Source organism: Patagioenas fasciata, chromosome 3, assembly GCF_037038585.1.
Source record: "Patagioenas fasciata isolate bPatFas1 chromosome 3, bPatFas1.hap1, whole genome shotgun sequence".
Taxonomy (NCBI): Eukaryota; Metazoa; Chordata; class Aves; order Columbiformes; family Columbidae; genus Patagioenas; species Patagioenas fasciata.
In genome coordinates this window covers 59,915,700-59,929,681 of record NC_092522.1, presented here as the reverse complement: position 1 = coordinate 59,929,681, position 13,982 = coordinate 59,915,700, and positions in this window count along the sequence as shown.

Sequence of the window (13,982 nt, the reverse complement as noted above, 5' to 3'; positions counted from 1 at the left end):
TAATGTTTATAAATATGTAAAGGGTGAGTGTCAGGAGGATGGAGCTAGGCTTTTCTCGGTGACAACCAATGATACGACAAAGGGCACTGGGTTCCAACTGCAACACAGGAGGTTCCACTTAAATATGAGAAGAAACTTCTTCTCAGTGAGGGTAACAGAACACTGGACCAGGCTGCCCAGGGAGGTTGTGGAGTCTCCTTCTATGGAGACATTAAAAACCCACCTGGAAACCTTCCTGTGTAACCTCATCTAAGTGTTCCTGCTCCATTGCGGGGATTGGACTAGATGATCTCTCAAGGTTGCTTCCAAACCCTGATATTCTGTGATTCTGTGATCAGGTATGGACCAGCACCGGGAATTCTTAGCATTATATTGAGGCACAACACGTAAATTAACCCTGCTCCAGAAAGATTGCAGTCCAGTCAAGAGACAAGAAATGGACTACAGGAGATGAATAACTGAAACATTTAAATTATTGCTCACATAGTTCAGTGTGTAGAGGTTACTGTTTATCTGTTGTCCACTGGTTTTTTAGGTATCTTGGCAAAAGGGATTTTTCATGTGTTTCAAGGCTATTTGCTATTGCAATTAGAGAGTGTTGGGAAGAACTATGTGTAATGGATTCCTGATATAAACAGAATGCAGTGTTTTCCCTTTTTTAATCTTAAATGTTTTTTTTTCAATTTTTTAATCTTAAATGTATTTTTTTTACTCTCCTTTGAATAATATTTATGCCAATATTTATAGTGACAGGAGATTGTATATTTTTTGAAACAAAACTGGTCAGAGATACCTTTGTTATTCTTGCTACTCATCTCACCGATGACATCCATCTTTTGTTTGCCTTTTGCCAGTCTGTTGTTTGAAATGTGCCAGGTGGATTTTAATGTCAACTGACAACCATATTTTGAAATGATTTAGTCAGGTAAATGCATTATGACACCTGAGGAGACATACCAGTAGTCAATCATCCACCTAGAGTGCTAAGTTTATATAAAAAGTATTTGGAACTGAGAGTCTACCTAATAACCTTTGCATTGTGTTACTTGTCTTCAGGAGAAGGACGACCGAGGATTGTCACAAGGTTGTAAAAGTACAAGTCACGCTAAGCTAACAGTGGTATAGGAATAGCACTGTCCTCCTTCAAGAAATGTCTTAATGCTGCCTGGATAGTCTAAGGTGCTGTTAAGATAGCGATCAGTTCCTTTGAGCCTTCAAAATCCTTAACCAGCCATGACTTGCCTGCTTATGTTTACTTTTGGGACACTGAGCCAGAGACTGACTGAGTGGGAAGGCCCCTTTGGAGACTGTCTGGTCTAGCTCCCTTCTCAAGAAGTGTCACCTGCAGCAGGTTGATCAGAGCCGTGTCCAGTCAGAGTTTTAGTATCTCTAAGGATGGATAGTCTACCACCTGTCTGGGCAGCCTCTTCCAGATTTCAACCACTCATGGTAAAAAAGTATTGTCTTGTTTTTAGACTGAATTTCCTGTTTTTTAATTTGTGCCTGTTGCCTCTTGTCCTTTTGCTAGGAACTGTTGAGAAAACTCTGGCTCCCTCATCTTCATTCCCTCACAACAAGTATTTATAGACATTGGTAAGATCCTTCTGAGCCTTCTCCAGGTGGAGCAGTCACAGCTCACTCAGCCTCTCTTCACAGGAGAGAATGTCCAGTCCCTTCTTCATCTTGGTGGCCCTTTGTTGGACTCTCAGTACGTCCATGTCTCTCTTGTACTGTGGAGCCTGGAATTGGACACAGAACTCACCAGTGGCCTCACCAGTGCTGAGTGAAATCATTCCAATATATGACAGTCTTTCCTCCATACAAGAACTACTGCATTTGAAGTGCTCTAAGGCCTGTACTTATTTGAAAATTTTTCCTATTATTTGTTCCATGTTGGAAAGAATAAAATAACTCTATGGTGAGGTCCACATAAGGTCTTTCTATACAATAATTACCATGTGCTTTTAAAAGAATGACACTCATTTTTCATAGGCTGTTCTGAGAAAAAACAATGTGTTTATTGATTGTTTGGGTGCTATCAATCCATGCAGAGCAGTCATGTTTCCTGTGATATTTTTGTAATCAAATTGAAGGGAATAATCCATCTAGGTTTTGCTACATACATTATTAGCAGGTATTAAGTTCATCTGACTCTTCCTTCAGGTCATGAGGCCATTGATTTGAAGTTAAAAAGATACTTATGCAGAACTTCCTAGGTGGCCCGCATCAAAGCTTGAACACATCCTCCACAGAAAGCAGGCATTCAGGCAGGAACAGTCAATAACTCAGTTTGGACAAATAACATTCACAAAGATCCTTTTTACTGCTGTGCTCAGGGACATGAGGCAACATATCTGTGGGCTTCTACAAAAGCCCTAGCAAATACAAATAATAGCTGAAGTTGTCAAAAGAACTGGTGAATCACTGACAGACAGAAGATGTTTCTCAGTTGTGTTCCCACTCCCAATATCAAGGCAACCTAACAAAGGAATGCACATAAAAAAGCCTAAACCAATGGAATTTTATGCAGGTTTCAGCCTGGTGTTGCAGATACAGTTCTGACTGCAGCTTTGGTCTGTCCTTGTTGCTGGGTAGGGGAAGTTCAGAATGGATTCTGCTGCCCTGTTCCTAAAACTGAAGATTTTTGAAAATCATTTGTCAGTCCTTTTGCAGTCAGGAAATGTGGGTGTTTGTTATCTTAAGCTGTCAAATATTTATGCATGCCCATGATGTCATGATCTTTGCCTGTCCTTAATGCGCTGGTTGAGGAAGTGCAGTTGGTCTGCTACATTAATTTTTAGAAATATTGATTTAAAATACGGGACCATAAAGACTGCAGTGTACTTATGATGCTTCAGTCAAGAAACTGTTTCTAACAAGCACTGAAATAGTGCTTGATATACAAGTTTTTTTTTAAATTTACTGAGCCTCTGTAACTACCAAATAAGATTCGAGACTGGAACAAGCTTGAGAAAGTCCTTTTCCTTTGTCTATTTTTTTTTCTTTCATACTGACAGTTGTCTGTAACATGAAAATCTTCTTAATCCAAATAATGTATGAAACACAGGCTCACAATGAGTGCAGCACACTTCTTGAGACTGATTATCGTTCAGAACAGTGCAGTACAGGGGCTATGAGTCATTCCTTCTTTATTTGTTTTTCTTAATCTCTGCCTTCAGAAATTTTCTGTGCAGTAACATTGACTTAATAGAGTTTGTTTCTACTTTTAGTAGAGAGAAGAACACAATATGCCTTCAAGATACAGGTAACATCACCACTACACCTGAGTTGTAAAAAAAAAAAAAAAAAAAAGGAACAAATAAAAAAAAAAAAATGAACAAACCAACCAAAAAAACCTACCACACACAAGAAAAACCCCAACAAACCCACTATATTTTTCTTGTCAAATTTTGAGCATATAATATTTTGGGGACCCAATAAAAACCATGGTGCTTTGATACACCGCCTTTGCAGAAAGCAGTTTAATGCAATTAACCTGAACTATTTACAGAATAGCTGAGTATTTCTGTATGAAATATAGTGTTTTATATTAAAATATTACACTAAATTTCAGACAAAAAACTGTTTGAAAAAGAATGAAGATTGCAAAATTTGAGATGTCAAATGACAAAAAATGCCTATAAAATGTTTAGTTTGTCCCTTTTGGCATGTCTCAGATAAGTCATTCAGTAGCAGCAGGATGATAAGGTGGTTTCTCAGAGTCTGTGGCAGAGCACATCTGCAGATGATTTGTGACAAAGCTGTTGCTTGTGATGTCATAATCTACAATGCTACTGTTAGCAAAGAAGTATTTAGGAAATTAAATTAATTTTGTAGGAAGATGGAGTATGATCTCAGGATTAAATAATTCAATGCTGTCCTAGATTAGATGGCTCTTACAGTTAGTACAGCTATGGCACAATTGAAGACTTTGGGACTAGAGTAGCTGTTAACAACTCCTCATGTGTCCATGCATTTGATTCTCTAAGAATTTTCTATTTCATACTTTGATATTTACAATGAAATGGTTTTATATTTTGCAAAAATTATTTTGTTAAAGAATTCTGATTAAATCAATATTCAACTTGTAGTGACTTCGGAACTCCCTGAACATGATTAAATTTTAAATGTCTCAGCTGAAAGATCATAAGTAACTAGTAGCTTTTAAAGTTTTCATTGATACTGTAACCAATTACCTTTCTGGAAGACAAGCATAATACCAAAACTCCTCCTCCTTGAGGTGAAGTATGAAGGGTTCTCAGGTTCTTCAGTTTTCATGGTCAGTCCCGCTTCAAGAAAAACAAAAAAAAAAAAAAAGAAAAGAAAAGAAAGGGAGAAAGAGAATACCAAGAAAATAAGAGTTTAAAATTGCTATGGTAAATAAGGCATACAAACGTAAGCTGATGAATGAAGATAATGCAGAACAATGAAAAGATATTTAGTAATTCACAGTCTGAAGCTCTTAATATGCAAACTCAAATAAAGTGAGGCCTAATTCATAATTCTGATAATTCATAATTTAATAAAGATCACAATTTCTCTTATTGTTGCATTAGAGTCAATATTATGACAACAAAAATGTGAAAAATTTAATTTTTCCAAGACAAAATCAACTAAGCTTGAAAAGGCGTAGAACCATTTGACTTGCTTCCTAATATCTTTGAAATGATACAAATACACTAGTCTTCTAGCTACTTTTAAAGCAGAGAAAAGGGAAAAAACCCAACAGGCATACAAACAAAAAAACCCCACAAACCAAACCAAACAAGTCACATCTATAATGTATTTAATTTAAATGTTTGTTTCCTATTTGTTTTGTTTTTTGATATGCCCAAACACATACAACACATCAATAAAGTCTTTTAGTGTGATGCAACACAGTTCTTGGACTCATATACTGAAAGAAAGTTGGAGACAAAACTATTTTTAAAAATTCCTTTAAAAAAAGAGCCAGCTGGCCATCATGTGGTTTCCAAGTTCATCGGAACACTTGCCTCGAGTTGTGACCGTCCCATTAGTTCTCTTGTCATTAGTATTTCTAATAAAAGTCATATGTGGAGTCACAGAATCACAGAATATCAGGGTTTGGAAGCAACCTTGAGAGATCATCTAGTCCAATCCCCGCAATGGAGCAGGAACACTTAGATGAGGTTACACAGGAAGGTTTCCAGGTGGGTTTTTAATGTCTCCATAGAAGGAGACTCCACAACCTCCCTGGGCAGCCTGGTCCAGTGTTCTGTTACCCTCACTGAGAAGAAGTTTCTTCTCATATTTAAGTGGAACCTCCTGTGTTGCAGTTGGAACCCAGTGCCCTTTGTCGTATCATTGGTTGTCACCAAGAAAAGCCTAGCTCCATCCTCCTGACACTCACCCTTTACATATTTATAAACATTAATGAGTTCACCCCTCAGTCTCCTCTTCTCCAAGCTAAAGAGACCCAGCTCCCTCAGCCTTTCCGCATAAGGGAGATGCTCCACTCCCTTAATCATCTTTGTTGCCCTGTGCTGGACTCTCTCCAGCAGTTCCCTGTCCCTCTTGAACTGAGGGGCCCAGAACTGGACACAATATTCCAGATGCGGTCTCACCAGGGCAGAGTAGAGGGGAAGGAGAACCTCTCTCAACCTACTAACCACATCCGTTCTAATACACCCAGGGTACCATTGGCCTTCTTGACCACAAGGGCACAGTGCTGGTTCATGGTCATCCTGCTATCCACCAGGACCCCCAGGTCCCTTTCTCCTACACTGCTCTCTAACAGGTCGTTCCCCAACTTATACTGGAACCTGGGGTTGTTCCTGCGCAGATGTAAGTCTCTACACTTGCCCTTGCTCTATTTCATTATTTTTTTCCCTGCTCCACTCTCCAGCCTGTCCAGGTCTTGCTGGATGGCAGCACAGCCTTCTGGCATGTCAGACACTCCCCCCAGTTTGGTATCATCAGCAAACTTGCTGACAGTGCACTCTATTCCCTCATCCAAGTTGCTGATGAATATGTTGAATAATAATGGTCCTGGTACTGATCCTTGAGGCACTCCACTAGATACAGGCCTCCAACTAGCCTCTGCTCCATTGACCATAACTCTCTGGTTTCTTTCCTTCAGCCAGTTCACAGTTCACCTCACTACCTGATCATCCAGCCCACACCTCTTCAGTTTAGCAGCAAGGATGCTGTGTGAGACTGTGTCAAATGCTTTACTGAAGTTCAAGATACACCAAGGTAGACTCCCATCAGGGAGACATATAATTGGGTGATGTGACCATCTATGCATGAAAGGCAATAGACTGCCCTTTAATTGCAGTTTAATTGAGAGCAGTGATTATATATTCATGCAACTGCTAGCTGTGGTCATCTGAGACAATTAGAGGTAAATTTATTGAATATTTTCTCCAAGACTGCTTGTTTATTGTAAGTGCAAGAAAGGAGTAAGTTACACCAAACCCCTTCACCCCTTTGGCTCCCCCCAAAAAATTAGATGAGGAAACATGCACCTGAAAGTCATTGAGTACAGCAGATGAAGCTGTATGCTTCCCTCTTTGATCATGTTTCACTCTGAAATAGAATACAATAAACTATTTCAGTCTAATTCCTCAATAGCAAAATATTAGGTTTCTCAGTAGTCTTTGTCTTGTTCATAATAGTTGTTTTTTTTTTTTTTTTAACCTGGTTCTTACACGTGCAACAATCTGCAGATTTTATTCTCACTTATAACGTATCTTTTAAGAGATCAGCATGCCTACACACAGTCTTTAAACATTTTATTAAATCTTTATGGTGCTAAAACCTTAATATCTGGGAAGGAGACTTATTAAGCAACATTTGAGTAAGGGAACTGATTTCTTTCTTCAGACAAAAAAATTTGATTGTATTTCTTGCAATGTAATGAAAGGAAGAATAAAGGCTTGACTGTGATATCAGATGCTTGGATAAAAGCTTTGGTTCCTAGTAAAGAATGAAACCGAAAAAAAAAAGTAGAGTCTAATAACAGGGGGAAGAAAGTTGTAAAATTTCATATATGAAAGAGCAATTAAGCTTACTCGTAGGAACTGTATATGAGTCTAAATATGTTTCTAGTCTTGTTATATGAATTTCTTTTTATTTTATTAGGTAATGAAAATATCCATAGAGATCCAAACTGCAGTCAGAAAATGTTTATTCAGTAAATACTTTATGGGAACGTGTCAACTCCTGTGAAAAGTGTCAGTGGAAACCAGACAAATAAAGGCTTTGTATTTGTACTCCAATATTATGTTCTTATTACTTTGTCTTATGCTGTTAAATACAGTAGTTTGAGCGCTGTGCAACATTAAATTTCCTTTTCACCAGTACAGTGGTGAAGGTGGGAAATTAGAGTAACGCAAGCCCGGTAGACAGACTTCTCAAGTCAAGCACAAGCTGCTGTACGAGCCTGGTGCTGCCACCTTCCCTTGTTCATTAGAAGCCAGTGGCTCTGTTTTGCAAACTGAGAACTTCAGACTGTTCCATGTGGTGAAGAACAAAAATGTGCTACTATGCTACTATCAGCAGTTGTTGTACTCTTTAAAATCTGTCTAGCTGTGTGGAAGTCTTTAAGGGGTGTCAATCCACAAAGGTTTTAGAAATAGCTTTTCACTTTCATTATACTGATAATTAGCTGGAATAGAGTTAAATTTCTTCATGGTAGTTTATATGGTGCTGTGTTTTGGATTTGTGACCAAAATAGTATCGATATTAATAATATAGGGATGCTTTGCTACTGCTGAACAGCATTTGCAAAGTGCTGAGGCTTTCTGTTTTTCTCACTCTGTCCCGTCAGTGAGTAGGCTGTGGGTGCCTAGGAGGTTGTGAGAGGACACAGCCAGGACAGCTGACCCCAGCTGACCAAAGGGATATGCTATACTGTATGACACTGCACTCCACAATAAAAACTGGGAGAAAGAAGAAAGGAGGAACATTCAGAGTGATGGTGTTTGTCTTCCCAAGTAACTATTACACATGACAGAGCCCAGCTTTCCTGGAAGTGGCTAAAAACCTGCCTGCCCATGGAAAATGGTGAACGAATCCCTTGTTTTGCTTTGCTTGTGTGTACCACTTTTTTTTACCTATTAAACTGTCTTTATGCTGACCCACAGGTCTTCTCACTTCCACCTTTCTCATTCTTTCCCTCATCCTGTTGGGAGGAAGTGGAGATTTTTTGAGTCTGAGCTGCCATTTGGGGTTAATCCCCAACACAGGAATTGTGTTGTTTGGAATAACATTTCAGGGCAAGATCCAGTCCTTAGTGTTAGTGGTAAACTCAGAATAATTGCACTGACTTGCTCAGGAACATTTAGACCTGTACAACCGAAAGCATATGCTGCCATGGATCAGTGTGTATATGCTAGATGAGCTAAAAGCACTTCTCCATCCCCCTTTACACAGTACAAGTCCAGCATGAGTGCTCTTTTTAGCATTGCATCAGAGTGTCACTCAGATTTATCATCTCCTATTTATGCTTTGGTATTTTCTAACACTGCTACTGTCTCCACCTCTATAAAGCAAAGAAACAAAGATGCTGAATACCTGCAGTAAAAACAGCTCTTGGGGCACTCGTGAAGGTGTAATTACAAAAACTTGGTCTTTTGTTCAGATCTCAAATACTGAACTAAATTTAGTCTAAGCACACAATCACAGTTTCTTTTTAGTTGTCAGCACTAAACTGTTGCCAGTAAAATAATAGTCACCAGCATCATGTCATGGACATTTCAGTGCTGATTCTTTAGCAAATATTTTCTGTCTTAGAAGGTATCTTGCAAAACTCTAACCTGGCAATTAAGCACAACATAGCCTCTTTCATCAGATACACAAAGTTACCACTGCTGCTGTTCAGGTTATGGAACTAATATACTGGAGGCATATTCTCCATGGCACTATTTTCTGTGATGCCTGGAAACTGGTGCAGTTAATTCTGTACATACTACTGTCGGTTTTACATCCTGGAGCACATGTACTGCTAATTCCCATTAAATAACTTCTGCATCAGTCTCAATTACACAGCCCACAGATTTGGCTTTCTTCAAATCTACGGAGCCCTATAAAGTCCTGGAGTTTTGTGGGATTTTTTGTAGTTGTTGCTAGGGCTTTTTTTTTTTCTTTTTTGTGTGTGTGTGTGGATTACATATATATTTATTTATTAAGGTAAACATAGATAGTAGAGCTTCTCCTGTGACAAACAATTGATGTTTTATTGACAGCAGAATTACTATTTAGCAAAATGTAACTATGGCAGCAACCACTGCTCTATTTATCATCATCTAGACAAATGAGGTATTTAATTTAGATCAAGTTCAACAGCATAATCTGTTGAGATACTGGTGAAGCAAAAGGATACTCTTCTAAAATATTCCTACTACCATTTAGATTATGTATGTTATAAGCTCCACACAAATTCTGCCTTAGAGTAATTTCACATTAAACTATAACTCCTAATCTTTGAACTACAGAAACCCCTTAAATATTACAAAATGCCACTGTCTTACCATAAAAAAACTGTTGTACTTTCTTACTAATGGGTTGATATAGTTAAGAAAATATTTATTTCACTTCAGAGTAACTGCTACATCTAATAAAATAAGGTATTTTCAGTTTCTTCAAACCAAGTTGTGCTCAATTTACTACACGCCCATATATGCAATGGCAACAAAAAAATTACATTCGGTCCTTGATACTATATCTTTAAATGTGTTTCTTGACACTTTAAAACAAGACAGAAAGGCAACCATTAGGAGTGTAGTTTCTTAACTCACTAGATAGTCAAAAGCACATATTTCTACCACCCATCCAGAAAAGTACTTATGTGTGTACTTTAGAACACATGCAGAAAAACAATTTAATTTAGCTCATCTGGGCCTCGACGATGGATCATTGGAATATGGATCATCGTGTGCTATTTACCACTTGCAAATGAGATCATTGAAAATAAACCACTAATAGATGAGATATAAGTGAATGATGCTAGAGCTGTAATAAATTAAAGCCAGACCAAGTTAGTTATGTGAAAAGGGAAAAAAGCATTTGTAAGACCATACACAGATGTGCAACAATATGCAGATTTTAGAAACAAATACACAGCTTTGGTGTCAAATCTGGTACCAGATTCTTTAATATAGAAATGTAAATCTGTAGTTATACTGCTCTGCAATGCCGCACTGTCCATAGAGGTTAATACACGTCAACTTTCCAGAGACAGTAGCTCAGTAAAAATACATTCAAAAGTTGAAGACTCAATATAGCAATTTCTCTCTGTGTTTTTTCCTAATAATTGAATTTTACTTCATCTTTCTTCAACTAATGTAATATATTGCGGTGATTAGGAACGACCCATACCAGGACGCAGACAAAAATTCATGCAGAGGCAGAGATCTTGTTCAGGAAGGAGTGCAGAGCCTGGCCAAGCTGAGAGCTGACCTAGGCCTAGGCTGCCTTCTTTATTCATCATTGACAATTTATAGGATTTACAGGTACAGGCCTGGACTAAGATGTTTACAAAAAGGTGCTTTTCCACAGTTGTTATTAAGAACACACTAAATTCATGTGATGTTTGTCTCACTTGTTTTTCCACTTATTCACAGATCAGGCCCAAGGACATTTACACATCCCATGCACTTGGGGGGGTTATCCGGCCCGAGATACCATTCTCACGAGTCTGGGCTATAACTTTTTACAATTACGAGAAACGTACTTCAAAGTAATCTGTCCAAGGCCCTTTATATATTATTATGTTAGCATTATGTCTTTGACCGTCCAAATGGTCATGTTAGTATTGATCTTTCTTTATCATCCACGTGGCTGGAACCACACATCTTGCTTTCTCACATTTTACTTTCCAACAATATATGAGGCATTTAACTATTAAATTGAAAGAACCACCAGTAGCTTGCGAACTTCTTACCTTAGGTTGTGTTGTGTTTTGTTTTGTTTTGTTTTTTTTCTTTAGTAGGTATTATTTTTTTTAATCTGACAGAATAAGTCTGTCAACCTTCTTAGTCAGTTTAACAAAGAAATAAGACAAGCAGGAAAATAAATACATGTACACACTGAGAAAACGCACTACACCTTATTAAGAAAACAAAAAGTGGACCAGTGGAAAGTTCATGCTATACTTACATTTTGGATTACATTGTTAGATTTAGATGATTACATCATTATCTCAGTATAGAATAATTAAATTTTATTAGACTGTGAAACCTTAATAGGAATTAATTTGTGTTTATTTTTATCTAAAAAACCCCAAAACATTGAGGAAGAGTGAATTTTCCTTCCATCAAATACATCAGCCAGAATTCTCTTCAGCAGATTTCACCAAATTACTTGTGAAAAATCTTGTAAACATAAGCAGATCTGAAACTAATAAATCTGCTGTGTGACACAATGGTTCTGCACACATACAGGAAGTACAAAATATTTGAGATTAAAAGGTTTGATCACATTAGTAATATCTGTCTTGTTCAATTTCCATAATAAAGAAATGCTAAATGTTGTTTAACAAGAATGACAACAGCAATTTGATGCAATGTGAAAATCACATTATGTCAGATTAAAAAAAGATTCATCTAGCTAGCTAGCAGAAAGTCTTCAAATTTTAAAGTAAAAACAAAGTAATTGATAAAAGAAAATGTATTATTTATTTTCACCTATACAAAAGAAGGTTTTGTCAGTACATTTAGCTGAGCTCTTGGGAAGTGTAACGTTAATGGAAAACATTAATAATTTCACTCTTGTGAAAGGAGCACTTCACTGAAAAGTTGATCAATGAAGTACACGATACCCATGTTGTAAACTTTCAGATCTACTTGTACTGTCAAGTAGATCTACTTGATCTATCTTCTACTGAACCATCAAGATTTCAGTGCAAGAAGCTCAGTTTTGTTCATTAACCCCAAAGTTGAAGTGGAAGCATATAATCTCTCTCAGTTTAGAAGAGATTTTACTTGGTGATGAGGCAAATCTCTGATGTGGAATGAAATGACTATGTACAGCTGCTGAAATGAAGATTGAACAATCCACGTGTAAATCATATAAAAAATTCTTGCCATAGGGAAAAGGGAGTTTCATGCTCGGCTTTGGCATTAATTTAAATTCACTTCCATAAAGCATATAAAAATTTTCCAACCACCTCTTTTGAAAGTCACATGTACCACAAGCAATTATTGTGACAGTCTATATTTGAAAAGAGACGTTGTCAAAAGAATTACGATTCAAAACTTTTTATTGTTTTTTTAGTACTTTCTTTAAAAAAGTAATAGGCTGAGTATAAATGACTTTGAAAGAAGATTTTCCAGTCTTGTAAATAGCCATATGACTCATTCTGCAAATAAAATAATGCTAAATGTGAAAGTCTGACTTCTGTTATTTTCTATTCAAGTAATTAAGTAATTCCATATAGTTAGATGTGGCAAAAATTCAGAAAAAATTATAACTAGTCAACAAGAGTGTGTAGTAATTTTTAGAATTCTGTAATTTTGTAATTTCCTTAAACTTCTAAAGATAGCATACACCTGCAAATAGTTACAAAATATGTAGTAGTTCAAAGCCTTTTTGAGGACCACTAAATTCAATAGGAATATCACATCTGATTTCAAGACACTTGGGATCACTCTATGACTTCTATTTTCCTTTCCTTTTATGAATGTATGCTGTATGTCATAACTCACCTGGAACTGCATCTACTTTTATTTATCTAGTGCATATGTCTCAATGTCAATCAACATGCGTTGCACTTAGACTCTTTTCTAACTGTTTTCAGGCCATGATTTCAAACCATGTACCTGATTTTTACAGATGTCCACATGCTTGTGTAACTTCAAGAGTAAAGCTTTCCTATGCTTAATATGGTCTCTTAGGAAAATTTCTCTGCTCAACGATAGAAGCACAGGATAACTGAGTGAGCAATGTTTACTTTACAACACTTTCATCATCTCTGCCTGTCAGCTGCTGCCAACCTCTTCTGTAGGTAGAGAATATCAAGACATTAATGTAGGCTATATTAAGCTGATAGGCATGTTAGCAAATTCTACTTTAAATTCTTCACCAAACTTAACTTTTGCTCTACTGAAAACATGGATGAAATCGTTAGCTATGCCAATTCAGAACAGGAAAATTATTTTTAAACAATGTTGTAAAGTTAAGATATACATTAAATAAAAACAACAATCTCAATAAATTACTTCAATTTTTAATAGACAGGCCCATGAATAAGTACTAAAATCAAGTGCAACATATTAAATATGATCAAAATGTAAATAATATCTTCCCAAACAGTCATACAAGGTAAAACAAACAAAACAACAACTACATAAAACAAAACAGGTGTTACATGTGACACATTCATATACAATACATCATGAGAAATCAGACCAAATAATAAAGCTCAAAAATTTATTATATTAAATGCATTTTGATTGTTTGTATCCAGATAACTTGTCAAGTGCAATAACTTGATTACTTTAATGGTAACTCTCTGTTGTGCCCTTTTCCTTCTACCATCCAGATCCACACAGGTCTACTCCCACACTACATTTGATCAAAGAACTTCTCAGCTTTCTGGATATCTTACACATGCAGAGAACTTGCACTCTTTTCTGTAGCATGTTTTTTCTTTCATGTCCAGATTGTCTATATGGCCCTTAATTTTAGCACATCTCAAACCAACACAAACTCACATAGGTATTTCAGAACAAAGATCTTAAACAGTCAATTTTATGTCTCACTGGCATAAGCACACTTGTCCTCTTCCTACTCACCTTAGCCTTCGCATTAGCACCAAGCATAGAGACTGGCAAGTTAATATGTATATTAGGATGACCTGAGAAAGAACACTGGCATTTTTTTTTTGACATATTAGTAGAAGAATAAGAGCAGAGTAGGGACAGATTTATGAGGTGATCAGGAACTGAGCAGACTTTATAAAATTTTTACACAAGACACAGACAGGAAGAGATATCAGAGGAAAGTTTCTAGGTTGGTTG